This window comes from Pseudopodoces humilis, chromosome 3 (genome assembly GCF_049639895.1).
Source record: "Pseudopodoces humilis isolate 2021_Gansu_Grassland_sample_001 chromosome 3, ASM4963989v1, whole genome shotgun sequence".
Taxonomy (NCBI): domain Eukaryota; kingdom Metazoa; phylum Chordata; class Aves; order Passeriformes; family Paridae; genus Pseudopodoces; species Pseudopodoces humilis.
In genome coordinates, this window is record NC_142202.1 from 68186259 (window position 1) to 68206725 (window position 20467).

At 42.2% G+C, this 20467-nt stretch overlaps 1 protein-coding gene across 9 annotated transcripts in view; it reads left to right on the plus strand.

The window, feature by feature from the left end:
• FYN (FYN proto-oncogene, Src family tyrosine kinase) overlaps positions 1–20467 on the plus strand; it is a 137648-nt gene that overhangs the window by 64460 nt on the left and 52721 nt on the right. For 5 of the 9 annotated variants that reach the window (XM_014263524.2, XM_088052442.1, XM_014263523.2 and 2 more), the window contains one exon: positions 19413–19547. The exons of 3 other annotated variants lie outside the window; for them this stretch is intronic. The gene's annotated coding sequence lies outside the window, so the exon portion shown is untranslated. Of the gene's footprint in view, positions 1–13706; positions 13823–19412; positions 19548–20467 lie in introns of those variants that run through there. One more of the 9 variants, XM_005518280.3, reaches the window with a different exon arrangement.

Below are 20467 nucleotides of genomic sequence, written 5' to 3' on the forward strand. Positions count from 1 at the left end.
TGCTATGCTTGTAATTCCTTCAATTTTAGTCTGTTTCTTTTCTTCCAGTCTAATCCGTTCAGAAGATACGGATGTTGATGCTTTTGGGTGTAGTAAATGTTAAATCTGGTCCATAAGATTTCTGAGGGATGTCGTTTGTCCCCTGACCAGAACTGCATGTGTCCAGTCCCAACCAGATTGGATTTAGTCTTCTGTCTGTGAAGCATTGTTACACTTGTGTTCAGTTTATTAAATCAGATAACCCTACACAGCAAGGTTACATTCCAGTCTCCTGCAGAAGAGATCTTTGTGGCTCAGTCTCTGCAATTTTCCAACATTTCACTGGTAATTCATTTAATATAGCTTTTTTTTTCCCTTCCTCCCTGCCCCTCCACAATGTTTGAGGTGATCCAGTTGTTGGAGTTACTCAGCAAAAGAGAGTTGAACTGTGGGCCATCTATGTGGATGTCTCTCCCACTGTAGCCACTAGAGAAGAAATAGGGAAGGACAGTTAAAACAGCAGATGGAACGCAGTACTTCACACAGCTGTATTTCCCAGCTCTCTTGGCTGGCTCAATGGTGAAGACGTTTGCAGTGGATCATGGTGTTACAGCAGCTTGAATATCCATGATAGGTTTTAGCAAGTGCTAAATTGGTTGTGGGATTTTTTTTAATCTAGATAATAAGCCTTCCAGCTGCTCTGTTAAAAGAAAAACATTACATTTTGAAAATTCAGATGTTGCCTTAGGGAGTGTTACATCAGTGTTGCTCTCTTCTGTATGTGCATTGGTTTAGTTGATACAAAAGCTCTTGTTCCATCACAGGGGCATGTTTCACACCTTATCTTCACCTTCCTCCCCTGCAGAGAGCTGGATACAATCACATACCTGGTACAGAGCTATCCAGCCCTTTAGGAGCTCAGAATTAGATGTAGAACAGCCTTGCAGGTGCTCTCATGACCAGCTCTGGTCACTTACAGTGTAACTGCAGCTTCAAGCAGGCAGGTGCCACCCAACTGGTCGTGGGATCCTGGAGCATTGTAGGTGGGATCTCCAGGGAATTTAGTTGCTAGGAAGCATCACCTCCTTAGTGAGCTCATGCAAATTAAGGTTTATTTTTTAAGAGGTTAGTAATTTGGTTGTTTGGGAGTCTTCTGTGAGATCAAAACACAAAAATGTTGGCACCTTGGCACCTTGCAAGTTTATGGTCCAAATCACAAAACCTCTCCAGCTGTTCAAGTTCAACCAGAAGTTTTCCACATGAATAAATCACAATCCAGTTTCCCATGCCTTGCTTCAGAATTAGCTTGAAAAATTTTGGCTGACATCATGCCAAAAATCCAAAACAGCAACAAAGCAAGGGGGAAAAAAAAGCCTCCCAGCAGACACCCAGTGTGGAGAATATTGCCAAACTTGGATCTGTTTGTGCCAAGTTTATAATCGAGCAGCAACAGGGTCTGAGTAGGCAATGCTCTCAACCCACAGCTAATGAGCCCCTCAGCGTAGGGAGTGAGGAACACTGTAGAGAGAGCCTGATAATGCTGTGTGCAAGATATAGATCATATCTGGGAATAAAAAAGGAGAGCATGATCTCTGGGCATCAGATAAGGCCATTTCTATGTATATTACTCTTACTAAAGGAATAAGTGTTGTAATGACAAATAGATCTATAGGTAGAGTTTAAGGCATGCAGACAGATGGAGATTTTCCTGACCTAACTGTTCTGTATTTTGCAGTCCAAGCCACAGCACTGCTTTTCTTCTGTAGTTTCTTTTATGAAATACAGGAAAAAGGAGATGGTTAAAGTAATTTTCTCAACGTTAATTCTGCCTCATCAATACTTCATGGATTTAATAGATTTTAGAGTTGCAGTCATTTGGGAGATTATTTTATCAGCCAGGTTCAGTGGAGGTTGCTGAAACTAAGTGGAGGACAGAATTCATGTGTGTGTGATACAGAATGCTGTGGTATCAGAGGATTTGTTTAGGAGATTTCTCTGTGCTGTTTCTGAAGTTTTATGTTGGGCACTAAATATATTGCATATAGGCAAGTGATCTCTTCAATAAGAGTATGGTATGGATCTCCAGGTACAAGTGTGTCTGTTTCCACCTCATAACATAAGCACACTGCTCTAGTTCTTCATCTCCCGCTCATTTAAATGCTCATCTGACACAAACGTAATGAAACTGCATATAAAGGATCATGAAGAGGAGGAGAGATCTCATTGCAGATTACCAAAGCTGAATATTTTTGGACATTGGGTTATTTATATTATCATTCTGCTAAGCTCAGAGATAAAAGAAAGCCTTGGATGCAATCCAGAAAAATCAAGAACAGAAACTAGTGTAAAGATCATGCATTAATGTGTGTCTTGAGAATGCCTGCAGTGCTGTATCACAATACCCATTCTGAAATAAAAATTAAGATGGGTGGATCCTGAAGGCCAGTGCTCAGTGATGGGGGAGATTACTGCTTGAGGTGTCACACTCCATTGACTGAGGTGGAAAGCTCTTTTTTAGGGAGCGCTCCACATTGTTCTGCAGCTGCCCTGCTAGCAGTGGGAGACAGCATTCACTTTGCGGCCTCCACTGGTCTGGAATAGTCAGCTCTTCCCAAGACATACTCACTGGTGGTGATTTTTAGAAAGTACCCAGTGAGCTTAAATTCATGACAAGTTTGTGTCCATGTTAGCTCTGAAAACCTCAGAGCTAACAGAGGTTTATACAGCATTCTCATAAATAGCATTTTGTCCTGGTGACCTTTATACCTGCTCAGCACCCACCTATAGGAGTCTACCTAATATAGAAAGTCATATTGCTGCTATTGTTTTTAAGAAAAGAAAATAATAAAAGATTCAACTGTGTAAATGTCACTCCTGCCCAGCCTGTTTAGTATTACAAGACAGGGAGAAGTCTGCTTTGAAATTTTCCCTCTGGCAAAAGCTTGAAAAGCCTTGAATATTGTGCCCATCCTTGATCGTGTCATGCAACGGTAGCAGTGAAAAATACAAAATCTACTATCTCATTCTGCTAGGGTTTTGAATGCTGTGCTGAGCATTAGTCTTCCTAATCTTACAAGGTGGTGTTGCATCCTCTAACAACCTTCCAGGAAAGCTGTGACACGGCTACCATCATGGAAACATGGTGGGATGGCTTGCGTGACTGGAGTTCTGCAATGGATGGCTGCAAGCTCTTCAGAGGGGACAGGAAAGGAAGGAGAGGAGGCTTTGCCTATTAGGGAGCTTTTAGACTGAGTAGATTTTGGGGAAAGTGACAATGAGGTGTGGAACACCTGTCATATGAGGAGTGGCTGAGGGAGCTGGGGTTGTTCAGCCTGGAGAAAAGGAGGCTCAGAGGGGACTTCATCATTCTCTGAAGCTGCCTGAAAGGGGGTGATAGCCAGGTGGGGGTTGGCCTCTTCTTCCAGGCAGCAAACCATGGGATGAGAGGACATAGCCTTAAGATGCACCAGGGGAGCTTTAGGTTTGTCATATGGAAGAATTTCTTGACAGAAAGGGTGATTGGACATTGGACTAGGCTGGGGTCACCATCCCTGGTGGTGTTTAAGGAAAGACTGGATGTGGCACTTAGTGGCATGGTCTAGTTGACATGGTGGTGCTTGGTCATAGGTTGGACTCAACTATCTCAGAGATATTTTCCAACCTAATTGATTCTGTGTGATTCTGTGATTTGAGATATCATTGATTTACTGACATAAGTTTTGTGCTGTTATTTAATTGAAGTGCGTTTCTTACCTTGTATATTGTTTTATGCAAAATCATGATAACTAAGGGTAGTGACTTTACAGGCAGAAGGATAAAAATAGCATGAGACATTTTAGATTCTTTGCAAAATTATTAGTTAAAAATAGACATAGATTGTTAAATAGGAGCTGAAATGTTAACTACTTTGATCCCTAGTTAACAAACACTCCCATTCATGCAGTTAAGATGCTACATAGAAAGAAGACTCTATGTGAAAGAAACTTCAACTGTACACTATGGAAAAAGGATTTTGGGTCATCTCTTGTCTTCTTTTGCTGCTTATCAAAATTTAAAAGTTTGTCTTTTTCTTCAGTGGGAACTTACACCAAATTGAAGTACAGTGTGCTTTAAGCTAGTGATTGCATCAGTCACCAGCGACTGTTACTGAGGGGTGCTGAGTCTGGTTATCTGTAATTGGACAGAATCATCAGTCTGGGGAAGTCCTCATTTTCCATTGTATTTGTTGCTTGTGCGTGATACTTAAGAGTCTTTGTCCATTTTTTCCTCATCTGCTAATTCCTCAATATTAGGGAATTAGTGTCTCTGTGCATTCCATTTACTATCAAACATAATCCCCTTTTCCCCTATTTCCTTCCATTTGCATCCTTTGATGAGAAATATTTAGGCCGCTACATGTCTTTACTCTTGTCAGACAGAGGCTGGTGAAAGATCTGTTACAGGAAATGCTGCTCTATCTATAGAGCAGGGTATCTCAAAATGCATGCTTAGACATACAGAAAGCAGAGACTGACAGCTGATAGATGCTGTAGACTTCTTATTGTTTTCTACCATGGTCATTATGCCAAATGTATCAAAACATGGGGAAACAAATTTGTGTACAAGTGAAGGGGCATACTTTCTGGCAGGGAAGATGATACAATACCCACTGTCCTATTTTTAAGATACCCATTATGACCATTTTGGTATCTGCTAAATGCCTTTGTAGAAGCCCAAGATCATTCCATTTGCTTCTTTAAATGCTTTTTCTCTTAAGTTTTGCCCTCTAAATGACTGTAATTACACAGGGAGGCTTAGTTTGAGTTTAACCACTGGCTTTCCTGTATGTCATTAGATAGTGTTGGGGGATTATCAGGCACAGTGGTAAACTACAGTTTGTGTCTTCGTTTTCTTTTTCAGATTAGACTGTTTGTAAGCCAAGTGTTTCAGATGACAGAGAAAAAGAGAGCACTAATCAAAGCTGACAAAGCAGAAGGAAAGCTTTTGTTGAACTACAAGGCTGTTTGCAACAGCCTTTTGCTCACCCCAAGGAAATAAGAGCATGCTGAAGACACAAGCTATGTTACTAGTGTTAAACAGAATTCTTACGTGTTGCTATGAACATATTCACCATTTCTGTGTTAGTGCAGCATGTGCCTTCCATGTGTGTGTCGCCCTGTGCACATGGTGTAGGTGTTATCCAGACACAGTTACTTGTCTGATCATGCGTGTGGAATATGCCATTGGCTCCGATCAGCAATAGCGAATCTTGCACGGAGCTGCGGCTCCTGACGTGCTCTGAGCAGTTTCACATGGTTTATGCTCATCAAAAGGTGTAGCACCCTTCAGCTAACATCTCTTGCAGCAGTCTGCAAAGGGACTATGTATTACATAGCTGGCAAAAAGCAGCCCAGCTTGAGAACACTTCAGAAGTGTTGGGAAGAGCTCTGAGGAAGGAGCTCCGTTTCCAGGCAGAGAGAGGAAGCACTTGAGCTGCTTGCTGTGCACAGCCAGTGGTCTTTGGGGGGAGCTCACATTCACATCAGTTTTTGCTTCACCACGCAGTTTAGGTCCCCTAACTTGCATGTGCTTTTATCCATACTTTTCTGCATGTGTGATTTGGGTGAATGTATGTGACACCTGTATTTTAAATTTTGTGGGAAACACAGGCTGTTACTCTGGTGTTGCAAGACCCCTTTTACAGCACTTCTAAGTTTCCAGAAATCAAAAGAAAATGATGGGGTTTGTTTTGAGGCATATATTTGAGACAGCACTGAAAGTCATTTGTATTGCAGGGGTCTTCTAACTGATGTATGAAGTATTTCTTTTAACATCAATAGTTTCTATTACTGTATTAAATATTTCCCTGGTTGTGCTTCTGATTAAAGAAATAAAAAAATCCTAAGCTGTCACTTTTAACCACCTCTTCTTCTCTAAGAAAACTCTTGCTCAATACTATGAGAGTCCAGTACCATTCCAGGCCACCCTCCTGCTTTAGTCAGAGCTGTAAGAGTGCTGCTGTGTGGAGAATTTTTGTGTCAAGTTATCAACACTGTTCTCCTTCCACTGTAACCAGCAATTCTCAAGGTATTTTTTTTTTCCCAGAATATTTCTCCTCTTTTTGAAGCTACTCATAAATGTAGTCAATGTCTTGCTATGCTCTTTTGAATCTCTTATGTCTGGGATAAATTCCAGGAGCTTTATGGTGTGGCTTTAGGCTCTACTGGGTTGGAGATGCTTCTGCTTGTCACCCAGACAAGAACTCTCCTTGACTATTTAACACAAGAAGAGAAAATAAGAATTTTTAAAAAATAAAATAATATTTTAAAAAAATACTTTAAACCCCATGGGTAAAAGTGCAATAAAAAATATATAACCATTTTCCTGTTCCAGGGTGGAGGAAGAAGATACCCTAGGCACAGCTGGCAATTAGTTGTATATTTTCTTCAGGTTTCTAACCAGCTCTCATAGAAGTCTGGTTTTTGATGGACAGTTCTCTAATGATAGTGGACAGTGAGAGCAGAAAATTTAATATGCTCTGCAAGTCAGGGATGGTTGAAGTACCAGAAAACTGTGAAAGTCTGAGAGAAATGCCCTTGGAGCTTGCTTTGTCTGCTCACAACTTGCCCTTTCTTGTATTTAGCCAGTTTGAGTCCAGGTCATCTGCCCTAGGCTCCTCTGTGTCAGTGGAGCGGGGGAGTGTGAAGGGAGCTGATTTTTAATATCCCTTTTTTCTCTTTTTTTTTTTTTTTTTGCTTTTATTTTTAACCCAGGACACATGAGCAAAACAACAGGCTGTATGCCAGTTGAAATCATGGTGGTTCATGTAAAGTGTCAGAGTAGCTGTTGGTGCTGTCAGAAATCTGTTCTTGGTTAGTTTGGCAAGGCAAAAACTAGTAAGTGACTCTCCAAAGGTATTTCTGTGATTATGTGGCAGGTAATGACACATTTACTGTGTTAACAAGCTTGACTGTAGCTTGCTTGACATGTCCAGCAACCTCCAGTTAAACTTGCTGTAACTTACAGAAATGATTCCTTCTGATATTGCGTGCTAGTACCCTGCAAGAGTCTGGAAACATCTAAGCCATCCTAATCCATTTATTAAATTTTATAGGTGTTGCTTATCTTATGATTTAACAAAACCTTGAGAGATAGGATTCTTCAATGGACCCCAGTTAAATCTTTTGCAAGGGCTGCTAAAGCTTGGAAGTAGAAAAAACTAACACTGCAGATCATTTAAATCTGTATTATCTCATCAGTGGGTAATTTCCAAACCCCACTTATTCTGTAAATGTATTCAGTAACCAGAAGAAGGCTTAAGTATGTGAGAAATCATACTTTTATGTGCTGTAAGTCATCTCACCTGTGTTATGTTTGTTCTGGGTGAAAAACAGTGTCTGACTGTGACTGGGAGCCTCTCCAGGGATCTCATCCTTAAATCTGCAATGCTGTGATTTACAGGAACAGCCTTGTGATGCCTCTTGAACCTTTAGGAGCTTCCTGTTTCTTTCTTAGTCTTTCCAGGACTAATGTAATTTTAGCTACCTCTTAGCAATTAGATTAGGCACAGGCAACTTCCTTGTAAAATTGCCTGAGCAGGTTCTTCCATAAACTGTAATAAACTTCTTGTGGCTCAGCAATGTTTGGCAGGATAATTAAACTGGACTTCAGCACCACAAATAGGTATGTAGTTAAAAACCAAAGATCTGCTTAGGTGCTTGTTTGTGCTTCTATAATCAAAGGCTCTGTCATGGCCATATGTGTCCTCAATTTATGGTTTCTGCTGCAATCTATGCATCATTCACCCTGGAAAATCACGTTTTAAGTAGGTTGGACGATAAAGCCCCCTTGCACCTCGTATCCCACAAATGTGCCAACATTAGACGGTTTCAGATTGTGCCATGTGTGTCTTCAGCGTTTATTTTAAAATAATATCCCAGATTGTGTTTATTTTAGAATAATGCTATTTTTAAAGAATACCCTTGAATGTTCAGGGATCTTAAGACAGAGGAAAGAGAGCAGTTAAAGATTTCATAAAAATCAAGAATCACCTTTGTGAGCATCTTTCCAGGTACGCCTGAGAACTGTACAAACCTGACAATTTCTTTTTCATGCAAGGGCTGTATTGATTTTGTGCAGCATGACACGTTCTGCTGGGTCTTTGTGCAAAAGAAACTGTGCTAACCTCCTGCCCCTTCCCCATCAACCTCATCACTTTCTGACTGCATGTGTCTGGTGCCCCTGCAGCTATCCCCATAAACACAAATGCCCCTTTAAACATCATTTTTCAAGTGTTTTCCTCCTCATTTCAGAGACCACAGAGAAAGCAGAGTGTCCCTGTTCACACAGAGACATACCATTACATTTTCAACCAGTAGTCTGATTGCTAAAAAGAAAAAAAAAACCCCACCCATGGGTAATTAGTACTGTGTGTGTAGTTAATCGATTTAAAATTAAATGCCACTGGTGCTGCTGAAAGGTCATACTAGATTTTGTTATTGCTTTAAAAAAAATCTGGTTTAGTGAAGACAGTCTCTGAGAAGGGATATTGGTTCTTTGTGCACTGCCTGCAACAAAAGAGAAGCTGGGGGTGCAGTTTCCACAAAGGATGCTGTAAATTTTATTATCACCTAGATCATGGGGTTTCTGTGTTGACTTTAAGAGAGAAGCCCTTCAGTGTCAGGAAGTGGCTGTATCTTCTTACAGCAAAAGGAGCTCGTGTGCCAGCTGTCTTGTGGGTGAGATAGGAACTTCATCTCCTGCTTCCTAGTCCATCATCCTCATCATTAGATGATTCTGCCTCCCAGGCAGGCTGATTACTTCATATTTTCATTCATTAATGATTTATCAGACAGCTCCTCCCCTAAAGGCTCATCTCCTCTGTTATACTCACAGAGTATACAGCCCACACACAACCAGCAACATGTAGCTGCCAGCTGGCTCTCTGGCTTTGGGAGAGCAAGCTGCTGGTAGCCCTTTCCACATCTCCTGCTGCCCCCTCCTCCCCTCCACTCCCAGCTGCTCGCCTGCTCCTTGGTGGCTTCTTAGATTGCACCAAAGCCATTAAATCTCCATGTGTCCCATCTTCCTATGCCATCTCTCCAATCTGATTGTTTAATGTGCTTTTCATGACTATTTTTTTCAATTAAAAAAAACAGAAAGGGAGATGAGGTGACCCCACCTGTAATGTGGCCGTGCTTGTGTCTTTGTCATGGAAAGAGAGGCGTTTTGGTGTGAGGGTTTGCTCAGTGGTGACTTAGACTTTAGAAGAGAAGCAGGAGTGCTGGGGAGAGACTGAGCGAGCTGTGTCTGTGAGCAGGAAGGTGTGGGCTGGCAGCAGTTTCAGGTTTTGCTATCAGGTGCTTGGCACAACAGCTCTGTTGAAATCCCTCTCCAGTTGTCTGTGTGAGAGAGTGATTTTTATCACAGTGCTAAAGATTAACTCTATTTTTGTTCTCTGTTCTGCTCCCAGGAATCAGGCATGCTCTGAGGTCTGGGAAAGAGAGTCCAAATGAATTCTCATGATGAAAGGGGGGAAAATCCAGAATTGTTTGCTACTGTCCAACTTGTCTGCTGAAGGCAGGTGGTGACTGAGAGCAGTGGGAACAAGGGCTGCAGGACAGGAAGAAAAAAAATATAAGCTAGAGAAAAGGAATAAATGAAACTCCCTTGAGACATTTATATGTGAATGTACAACTCCTGAGTGCTTAGTCTACTCTTGGCAAGTGGTGACTGATAGCTGATTTTCTCTCTTACCTCTCCCACACCCTCCCAGCATCTTCAGAAAGGACATATGACGGGAATAATAAATCTCATTATTTTCACAGGCTAAAATGGAAATTATGGATTAAAAGTGCTATGGATGCCTCTGTGGAGAAACTGACTGTTCCTAGGATGCCTAAAGTATATTTTTACTTGCACTGTTTTTGAGAACTTTCTGAATAATTCAGGGCCTCCATTTACCTCTTTGGCACAACACTTTTAAGTAAACCAGTGTTAAAGGCATCCCTTTAACAGCTGAGCAGTTGAGCACCCCTTTTGCTCCTACTGCTTGAGGGTATCTAGAGCCTGACACTGCTCAGGCTTTGGGGGAAGTCTGGATCTAAATCTAGATTGGATTATCTTTTACTCTAGGTCTCTGAGTTGGAGCTTTGTGCCGCTGTTTTAAGGAGGGAGATGGAAGGTGAAGGGGAGTTCAGGCTGACACACATAATGGTGCTGTAAGACTCATCAGTAAGACTGATGCCTGAAAAGGCATCATTTGGATGCCTTTGGCTTTGCAGTGGAGAGAGGTGTGTGAGAACAGTAGCTGGTTGTGTTCTTTGTGGAGCCAGGTGACTGAAAAACCAGGGTCAGCTCTGAGGGTGTAGGAACTCTTGCTGCTCTGTGTTAGAGGAGGCTTCAGAGCTCTCACAGAAAAGGTAGAAGGCCATGGCAGGCTCACACAAGCTGAGGGGGAAGTGCATTGTATGTGACTCAGTTCAGAACAGGGGTAAAACCAAGAACCACTGCAAGTAACTTATTTCAGGGGGTAGTCTGTGAGCAGAGCAGGGACTTGGGACATGGCTCTTGCAAGCCTCTAGACCAAGGACACAGCCCATTGCTCGCTGTGAGATTGGTGCATCCCAGAACTGTGGATGAGGATGGCAACTGAGATGGATGAAGCACTTCATGCATTAGCAAGTGTGTCAAAGCTTCTTCCAGGTCTCTCGGTAAAACCTGTCAAGCCTGGCGCACGACTGTCAACAGAACTAAGGGCTTGTTGCCTGAGGAGATTTCCATCAGTAAAGCTGAGTGTGAATTTACAGCACCTGACTATTTGGCTCTCTGTTCTCTGTGTGTGTGGTGTGTTACCTTGTGCATAGGGTGCATTAACTGTGCAAGAAGTTGCTGTATGCAAAGAGTATGCACTGAATTTCCATCTAGTGCTGTCTGGGCTAAAGCACAGTTTACCAGGCAATTGTTTGTTTTTTCCTTGCATCCCACCTCTTAGCTTTACCACTTGGATTGGAGCACAGGACATAAAAAAGAGGGAATCTGAACTTTTTCAGATTCACCTTTTCCATGCAAAATGTGTACTACGCTGTTGTTGCCTTACTGAATTGTTGCATTGGTCTCTCTCTTGTAAAAGGAACGAGAGAAGGATTTTTGTCAGTGCAGTAGGTCTTCATATGACCTGTCAGAATCACAAACTGCTGCAGATAGAAAGGGCATCTGGAAATCATCTACTCCAACCCTTTGCTCAAACCAGGGCCAACTTAAAGTTAGTGTCTCAGAGTCATGTGCACATGGGGTTTGTATCTCTCCAGCAGTGGAGACTCTACAGCCTCTCTGGGCAATCTTTGCCAGTCTTCAACACCCTCACAATACAGGAGGTTTTTTTCTCATGTTTAAACAGCATTTCCTGCTCTTTAATTTGAGCCTTCTCTTCTCCAGGCTGAGTCGTCCAACTCTCTCAGCCTTTCCTTATAGGATGCATGCTCTAAACTCTTGAGCATCTTTGTGGCCCTTTTACTGGATCTGCTCAGATAAGTTCATATCTCTTCTGTACAAGAGATCCCCAAATTTTCAGGGATCCCTAAACTGAATCCAGCACTCCAGTCATGTCTCACCAGTGCTGAATACAGGGGAAGGATCATATTGCCCAACTTGCTGGAAGTGCTTTTTCTGATGCAAGCCAGGAGGCTGATGACCACCTCTGCCATAAGGGAGTATTGCTGGATCACGTTCAACTTAGTTTCCACTGGAACACTCAGATTTTCTCCTGTAGTGCTGCTTTCAAGCTGGTCAGCCCTGGATTGCCTGAACCCTGCTGATTCAGGTTGGCATTTTCAGCTTTTTCTCGTGTTTAATGTGTCTGTGGCAGCTATTTCTTTGTGCAGACTATTTGGTCATTTTGCATAACTACACTATTGAACTAATTAAACTATCGTCCTGAAATCATGTCCTGTGGAAAGCAGTTCACAAAACAAGGCTCAGTGAGGCTTGCACCAAAATGGTAACCCACCTAACATATTGGGGTTTATTTCCTCCCTTTTTCTCACGCTTAAATGTAAAATAAGCATTATACTGAAGGAACCAGGCAAAGGCTAATTTGCCTCATTTGAATGTGAAAAGGAGCCCACATCCTTCCTGTGCCCTGCAAAGAATGCAGAAAGACTTTGCAGAGAAAACAGATGTACTAATATGTATCACTTGTTGGGGGCAGGGGGAATCCAGGGTGCTGCCATGAAAGCGGTGCTGAACTTGCCGGAAAACAAAAGCACCAGCATACAAAACATAGTTCTGGGAAGCTGACAAGGTTGGGACTCTTTTCTTTTGCTTTCATTTATGCTTCTGGCATCTGAAAAACTGCTCTGGAAAAAAATATATGTACAAAAGAAAACCTGGAGCCTCATTTTTCATGCTTCATCTTCAGGGAAGATGGTTAAGTGCCCAAATGCAAACAAAAAGCAGAGGCTCCAGCCCAGCCGTAGGGAAGTCTCCTGCATTTCAGAGACAATATTGCCTTGCCAGAAGAATACACTACTGACATCATAAACAAAACAAACCTAACTTCTGGAAGTATCCCTTGATTTTATTTGTGTTTTAAATACCTCTCTAACACGTAAATATGAAAGAGTTTATCCTGTTAGCTCACAAAAAATGCAGGATACAGGGGGGAGCTTTAATGGTCTGATGGTTTTCAGCATGGGAGATAGAGAACAAATGAATTCAGATGTTACTTCTGCAGCTATGCAATCCAAGTCAAAGTTCTGTCCTTTCCTGACCCATCTGTTTATCCCTTTCCAAGAACTTTGGCATTGAGCAGTCAGCACTGACCGGTCAGCTTGTGAATCTGCTGCTGTTCATAATTTCCTAAATTCAACAACTTGCCTGATGCAGATTTGGCCCTGTAGCAGTATAGAGTCTCTTGCCAGCTTTTAGCTTGCAGACAGGAGGCATGTGGCACTTTATAATTTATTATATACATGTATTGTCAGTCCCAGTAATAAATAGGAGAATGCTTTCAAGTTTTCTCTTAGAAGGCTACCTCAGACTTCCTAAATTAAAAACTGGTTTTCCAAAAGCAGAGAAGTGAAGTGTAGCAGTTACTCAGATTTCTTTGTTCAGCAGTGGTAGCTGAGTAACAGCCATGGGTAGGTGTAATGCTTAGTGAAGATGTGTTCTTTTTCCAATGCAGCACACTGGACGTTTTCTTACAGTCTGCAATACTGAGGTTCACTTCAAAATAGACATTTCTTGCTTGATCTGCTGTTTGCAGCTTTAGAAAGTGTTCTATATTCACAGGAATTTTGAATCTATAGCACTGGCATAGAAATGTCTGGCCACGGATAAGACAGGCTCAGTAACCTTGAAAAGTGAAATTTCAAGTCCACTTACCTAAATCACTTAGATGAACGTGAATGGAGCACAACAGCTTGAGGTGTTTGAGTTGCAGTTGTTTTGTACGATCAGAGTAAATAAAATCCTGGCCTTGAACTGGGATCTTTGTATTGGAACAAACATCTCAATGCAGCACACTGCAGAAGGAAGGAAACAGAAGAGAAATTAGATCACTTTCCTGCATTATTTCTTGTAAGTGTTGTCTTCTTACGTATGGAACACACATTTCCTGTTGTAAAAATATTGTAACAGCCTGCAGTAGCCAAACAACAAATAATCTGCTGTTGTTGCAAACTGGAGTCAGAGGAGCATGTTTAGAGAGAAGTATTAGAAGACTGCAGATGATGGCATCTCTCATGCTCTGAAAAGACAGTGAGTGTGAGCTACATAACTGCTGCTGTGATTGTCCTAACAACCACGGCTTTGCAACGTGGAAGAAATGACAGACTGACTCTTCATTACAAATGGCAGTGTAAAGGTATGAGAGCATTTGGTTCTTGCTTTCTGTTTTCTACCATCTGTGCATTTAGACAGAACCATGTGGGTATCTTAATCCTCTCTTCTTCATGTCCCTTTATCCTGGAGTGTACATGCTTTATTTATCTCTGTGTACAGTGGTATGGGTTTGTACCCATATTCCACACATTCTCTGACAGCACCATTAAGTCCCAACTGCATCAACTGCACCAGCTGTGTTTTGTGTTAGGTATCACGGAGGTGAGAATCCAATTCAATGACAGAATCACTAATCACAGAATTGTTTGCACTGGAAGAACTTTTAAAGTTCGTCTGCTCCAACACTCTTGCCCTGGACAGGGACACTTGCCATTAGACCAGGTTACTCAAAGTCCCATCCAACCTGAAATTAAACATTTCCAGCAATGGGACACCTGCAACTTCTCTAGGCAGTCTGTTCCAATGTCTCACCGCCCTCACTGTAAAACATTTCTTCCCATATCCAGTTTAAATCTACCCTTTTTCAGTTGAAAACTGGATTTTTTAAAAAGTCACTACAGGTCCCGGTGAAGAGTTTCTCTTTATGTTTCTTATAAGCCTCCTTTAAGACTGTTTGAAGGTCTTCCTGGAGTCTTCTCCATGCTAAACAACCCCAACTCTCTCAGCTTGTCTCCATAGGAGAGGTGTTCATCCCTCTGATCATCTTCATGGCCCTCCTTTGGACTGTTCCAACAAGTCCAAGGTCTGGTGCTGGAGATCCCAGAGCTGGATGCAGAACTCCTGGTGGGATCTCACAAGAGCAGAGCAAAGGGACAGAATCACCTCCTTCGACATTCTGGCCATGCTGCTTTTGATGCAGCCTAGGATTCAGCTGGCTTTCTGGGCTGGAGTCACACGTTACCAGCTCATACCGAATTTTTCATCCACCTGTACCCCCAAGTACTTCTCCACAGGGCTTATTTCAGTTCCTTCATCCCCCAGGCTGTACAGATGCTGGTGGTTGCCCTGACCCAGGTGCAGAACCTTGCACTTGGCCCAGCTGAATTTCACAGGATTTGCACAGTCCCACCTGTCATGCCTGTCCAGGTCCCTCTGGATGACATCCCTTCCCTCCAATATGTCAATGGCACCACTCAGATCAGTGTCATCTACAGGCTTGCTGAGGGTGCACTTCAGCTCACTGCCTATGCCATTGATAAAGATCTTGAACAAGGTAGGTGTGGATGGGATACGAGGAAGAAATTCTTTACTGTGAGTATGGTGAGTTACTGGAACATGTTGCCTGGAGAAACTGTGGATGCCCCATCCCTGCAAGTGTTCAAGGTGAGGATGGGTGGGGTTTTGAGTAACCTGGTCTAGTGAAAGGTGTCTCTGCCCATGACAAGAAGTTGGAACAAGATGGTCTTTAAGGTCCCTTCCAATCCAAACCATCCTATGATTTTATTACTAAATTGTTTATCATTCCTGATGATTTGTGGCCTTAAAATCCTTATTGCCTGAACCTTGTGATGCTTATGCAGGTCCCAACATAGAGTTAAAGATTCTGCGGCTTCTGATGCTCAGCCAAACTGTGGACCGCAACTTGTGGCCACATTCTGGGGGCAGGTCACATAAAGAGCAGTAGACAAAGGACAAAAGCCTGCTTCTACTTTGTGTAGGGGTAGTTTAATGTTCCACATCAAGTAGCTTCAGTGTCTGTTAGACATGATCATTCAGACTGCACTTCCTACGGACATTAAAAATTATAATCTTTGTCTCTTGATCGTGGTCAGATAACAGATGCAGGCTTTTATTGTGGTAGAGTGACCCACACAAGTAGCTGAAGAAGAGCAAAGTGAGAATCCTCACAAGACTTTCTCTTCCTGGAAACACTCCAGGCACACAGAAAGGGGAAGCTTTAAGTATCTCATCTGGTTTTTGTGTTATATCAGTGCAGACAATCTTTCTGTATGGACTGATGGGGGAGGAGCTGGAGGACTGGGAGAAAAGAAAGACTGTAAATAGCAGAGCTGGAAGCCTTTCTTAGGAGAGGAAGTAAAAGAGAGAGGAGGAAATGAGCTTGGCATCTGCTTTTTTGTTTGGTTTTTATTATATAAAGTTGAGGGACCAGCCACATTCAACCCTGGTATTTTCCCTGGTGAGTTCTGAAAAACTGTATCATTGATGTGTGGGTCTTCCTCTTTTTTGCAGAAGTCATTTCAGGAGCAACATCACCAGGTGGAGAGGAAAATCTTTAGCTTAGTCTTTTATTCTCAGGATAGACATTGTGGCATCGTTGATCTAGTTTCCTAGCTTTCATCTTTCCCACGGAAGAAAATACTCCCAGCTTCTCTTCTTGCTATCCCTGTGCAGAAAAATGTTAGTGTTGCCTCAATGTTCTCTGACTTCAAACTGTGAGTAGCAAGGCAGGAAGGTATAGTCCTGACAATTATATTGAAAGCAGGTCCACGCAGCCCCCTAAATTTTAGAAGCATGTGAGAAAGGGAAGAAGAGTGGTTTACATTAAGTTGAGGGAACTATGCTAGGAACGCTTTTGAATGTACTGTGGCCATAAAGGACTGCATTAGGCTGTTCTTGGGGTTTTAAATTACTGTCTTCTATAGGACAGATGTTTCGTGCATGTTGTGTGCAGAGAGCCAATTATATACACAAGTTGTATAAATTTAAGCTATAGATGAAATGCTGTGTATACACATAAATGCTACTTTAGGAACATTTGTCTTGGTTCTCCCTTTCTTAGACAGCATGTATCAGTATTGCTGCTGGGAGGTGGGCATGTGTTTGGGCTGTGCTTTGTTTCCTCTCATTGTTTTCTTCAGTGAGGAAAGGAGATTGGATAAAACTCTCTTCTGGTCTCTGTTGACATCAGCACATTCGATCTGCCTGCGTCCAAAAGAATTATGTCAAAGCAATTGCCTGCATTTGTTTCTTAGCGTGTTCTCCAGCAGCTCTGTCGCTTGAGGGTTAGACTGGAATACATTAAACTGGAATTGGGGCAGAAACTGCAGCCAGCCTCAGGTCAATGGTGCCTCTTGAGATTTGTGAAAGTGACACTTCTGGGGTTCATTGCATTAAATTCCATAGCATTTCTGTGTCTAGTCTGGGTGAATTACAAAGGCAGATGGGATGGTTAGCTTCACATTCTCCCATTTAATTCTGTGTCTGTGTGTCTAGAATAAAAGGAAAAGCCTTGCATCTGATATTTTGCAATATTTCAAAAAAAGATTTTTTTTTTTAAATCCATGTATTAAAGCTCTTTGCTTCTATGTAGTTTTTATCATTTCTAATTAGGAAGATTATCACAGTTAGTTCATCTGCAAAATTCTATTTCTGGAGTCGGGCCTATGGTACAGATCCTTGGTACATCTTTTGACATAAGCCTTTACAAGATTTAAAAACACATTTGCATGTATGCTTAACAGAACATCCTCATGCTGTAGCTGAAGTTGTGCCAGAGGGAGAGGGGGGAAAAACGCATCCAGGAGGACAGAAAGTACAAAGATGCAAAAATGTACAATTCAAACTGAACTTTTGCAGGCTCTGATTCCTCTTTTATTAGCAGCTCTGAAACCTTGTCCTCAATCAGATTTCCCTAAACTTCTGCTCTATTAGTGACTAAAGAGTTGCCAAACACAGTTTTGAGAAGTGTTGATAGGAATGCCAGGTAGAGCAAAGCTGAAGTGGTGGGGGGTGTGTGAATGCATGTACACATACATGTGCATACACACCACACTTGGACAGTTTTTCTGTCTTTTTCCTCCCTAAAGTTTTTACAAACTTTCTTGCTGTGATTCATTCTGCAGCAGCTTTGTACTACATGTTTTCTGAGGACAGGATGTTTCTTTTATGTTTGTAACATACGACCAAGGTTTTACTATGCTGTGCGTGCTGTGTTTCAGCAGGCATCACTTACTGAGCATAAACCAAAAGTTTGAAAAACACATTTTTTCCACCTGTTGAACATAAAAATAACTGCAGAACCATAATTAAATTTAATTAGATGTTTGTATGAAATAACGCCTTCTAAATCTCTGGAGTGGCATATGTGAACTAGTCCTGAGCTAAGTAATTGAGATTATTTTTTCTGTTCTATTTGCAGAATTTACACTGCAGCATTCAGTCATAAATGGGTTCATTCCAGAAGCTTAAAATGACATGATGCCAGCAACTGGCACAAATCAAACACTTCCAGCCTTCCCACTCCTGCATATTGACAGGATTAACACTTTCTGGCCAAAGGCCCAGGTTAAGACAGACAGCACACACAAAAGCTTGTGCTGCCTCTTTAAAAAACACCAAATTTAAATATTGGGAGGCTGTGAGATGAAGCTAATGTGGTCACCAGTGCCCCACAGCTGAATATATGGCCCTCAGGAGCCCGAATGCCCAACCCCAGCCTTGGGACAGATAGCCAAAAGCTTTCTTGGCAGCACCCAGTTCCCTCAGCAGGCAGAAAGGGAAGGAGATGTTCTGAGTGACCTGGGAGATTCCTGCAGGAGTAGTACTCATATCCATTCATTCTGCTTAAAGGATCTAGCTTGTTTTCCTGAAGAAGGTAGCCAGTCCACCGGTTCATCCTAAAAGGGTGAATTTGGGTGAGGAAATATCTGTGAGTTATGGAGGACTCTTTTCCACAGCATAATTCTCTGAGGTCACCTTCTGTGACCAAGGGGTGCTGGATGAGATCCCAGCCAGATCCCTGGGACAAGGTGGGACTGCAGACAAAGTGAATTGCTGAAACAAGGAGCCACTGGTGCTTTCTCAGTGGCAGAGCTGTAACAACACCCATCAGTTTCCTAGAAGTGGTTTCCTTGGCACGTCAGTGTGAGGAGCTTTGTACAGTGAGGTTTTGTGTGCAGCCGGGTGCTGGGAATCGAGAGGGGCTGCCGGCAGATCCTGCAGAAGATGGACAGCCGGGTGTCATCCGTACTTAGATGGCACCTCATCCCCAAAAGCCTGGGGTTTCCCCAGAGATGGTTTGTAAGCTGTGAGCAGGGAGGCTGTAAGGATTGATAGCTGCAAGGAGAAGGAGAGTTTCTTGGTGGTGACAGAAAGCACAGTGTGATGCAGTGACCACTCAGCTCGCCTGCAGGAGGTCCTGCTGTGTAACAACCCATGCCCATGTGGGCATGCATCCTTTTTGAATCAAGCATGGTTACTTCCACAACTTTGCAGAGGTGGGCGGGACCTCATAGCCTGATGCAAAGGGTTAATTACTGGTTAATTGCCTATAACACATTGCTGAACAAGCAGAACAAACTTGCCTGTCCACAGTCTGGATTGGAATAATTTTCAGTCCTGATGCAGTTTCGAACTTCGCTAGATCAGAGCCTGCTCTTATCAAATTTATTCAGTGTAAGAATACTGCTATACTATGAACAAAATAACAAATTCCCTCTAAGAGTTTTGTTTATAACAAAGCCTTCTGTGGCCCAGTGCTTTCAGTTATTTAATTTCTCTTCCCTGAACACTCTTCCAGTTTTTCCAGCAGTTTTTTTGTAAAATGGAGCAGCAGAACCTGATACATTATTCATGGAGCAGAGGAATGAGAACCAAATACAGCATCACCGTAACCTACCTACTCATCTTTTGATTTTCATTTGTTTGTACAGCTGAGGCTTACATTAGCCTTTTTGGCCACAGCCTTGCGTGAGGAATTCATGTCGAGCTGATTGCTTCCCAGGACCTTGGGTCTCAAATTCAGTCTCTGCTTTGGAGGATAGAGTCCTCTCTCTCCCTCTCATCCTGTAAGTATGGCCTGTCTTCTTCATTCTAATAAGGTGATTTTGTGCTTGGCCATATCAACACCTAAACTGGTTTTTCCCATCTTTCTACAGACCCCAGCTGCTCTGTGACAGGCTTGTTCTTTTGTGGTTTGTTTTCTGCCATTCCCAGTCTCTGTCTTAATGACTTAACAATGTTAACTGACAACGACTTAACTTTAGTCCAGATCACTGATAAGGCTATTAAATAGTAAAGGAATGATCACCAATACCTGTGGAACCCAACAGGAACCCATTTGTTTGCTAATAAATAGTTTCCCATTTACAGTTACTCTTTGGTTTCCTTAATTTATCAGCTTTTTAATACTTGTAATATGATTGTGGACTCAAAAGTGACTTCAGCATAAAATAGGTTTAAGGTTTTAGCCTGATCTTGTATGGTGCTCCCCAGCAATGGAGTTCTGCTCTCCATGTACAGATGGAGACACTCCATGTAGGCTTCAAAGCATTCATGAAGATACTCTACAGAACAATTTGAATGACAGATTTGTAATACAGTTAACAATGCTGCCTTCAAGTGAACTTGTAATTTTTGCAAGAAATTACATCAAATTAGTTTGACAGGATCTATTTTCCTTAAAGCCAAGTTAATTGACTTTAATTACAGAGCTTTGAAAAAAGTTATTAATTGAGGCTGATGTTGGTTGTTCTGTCCTCTGCAAAATACTGGAAACTCATCCAACTGGCCTGTAATTACTTTACTTCTCAAAGAGTAGCCCAGTATGAGCTTTCTTCCTGTCCTTGGTCCTTCCCCAGGGGTCAAGGGCTGCTTTAGATGCAGTAGCAGCTCCAAGGCTACCTCTGTGAGCCTTCTGAGACAAGTTTATTTCTAGCAACAAATCTGAATCACCCATAATCGTTTATCTGCTGCTTAACATCCCCTC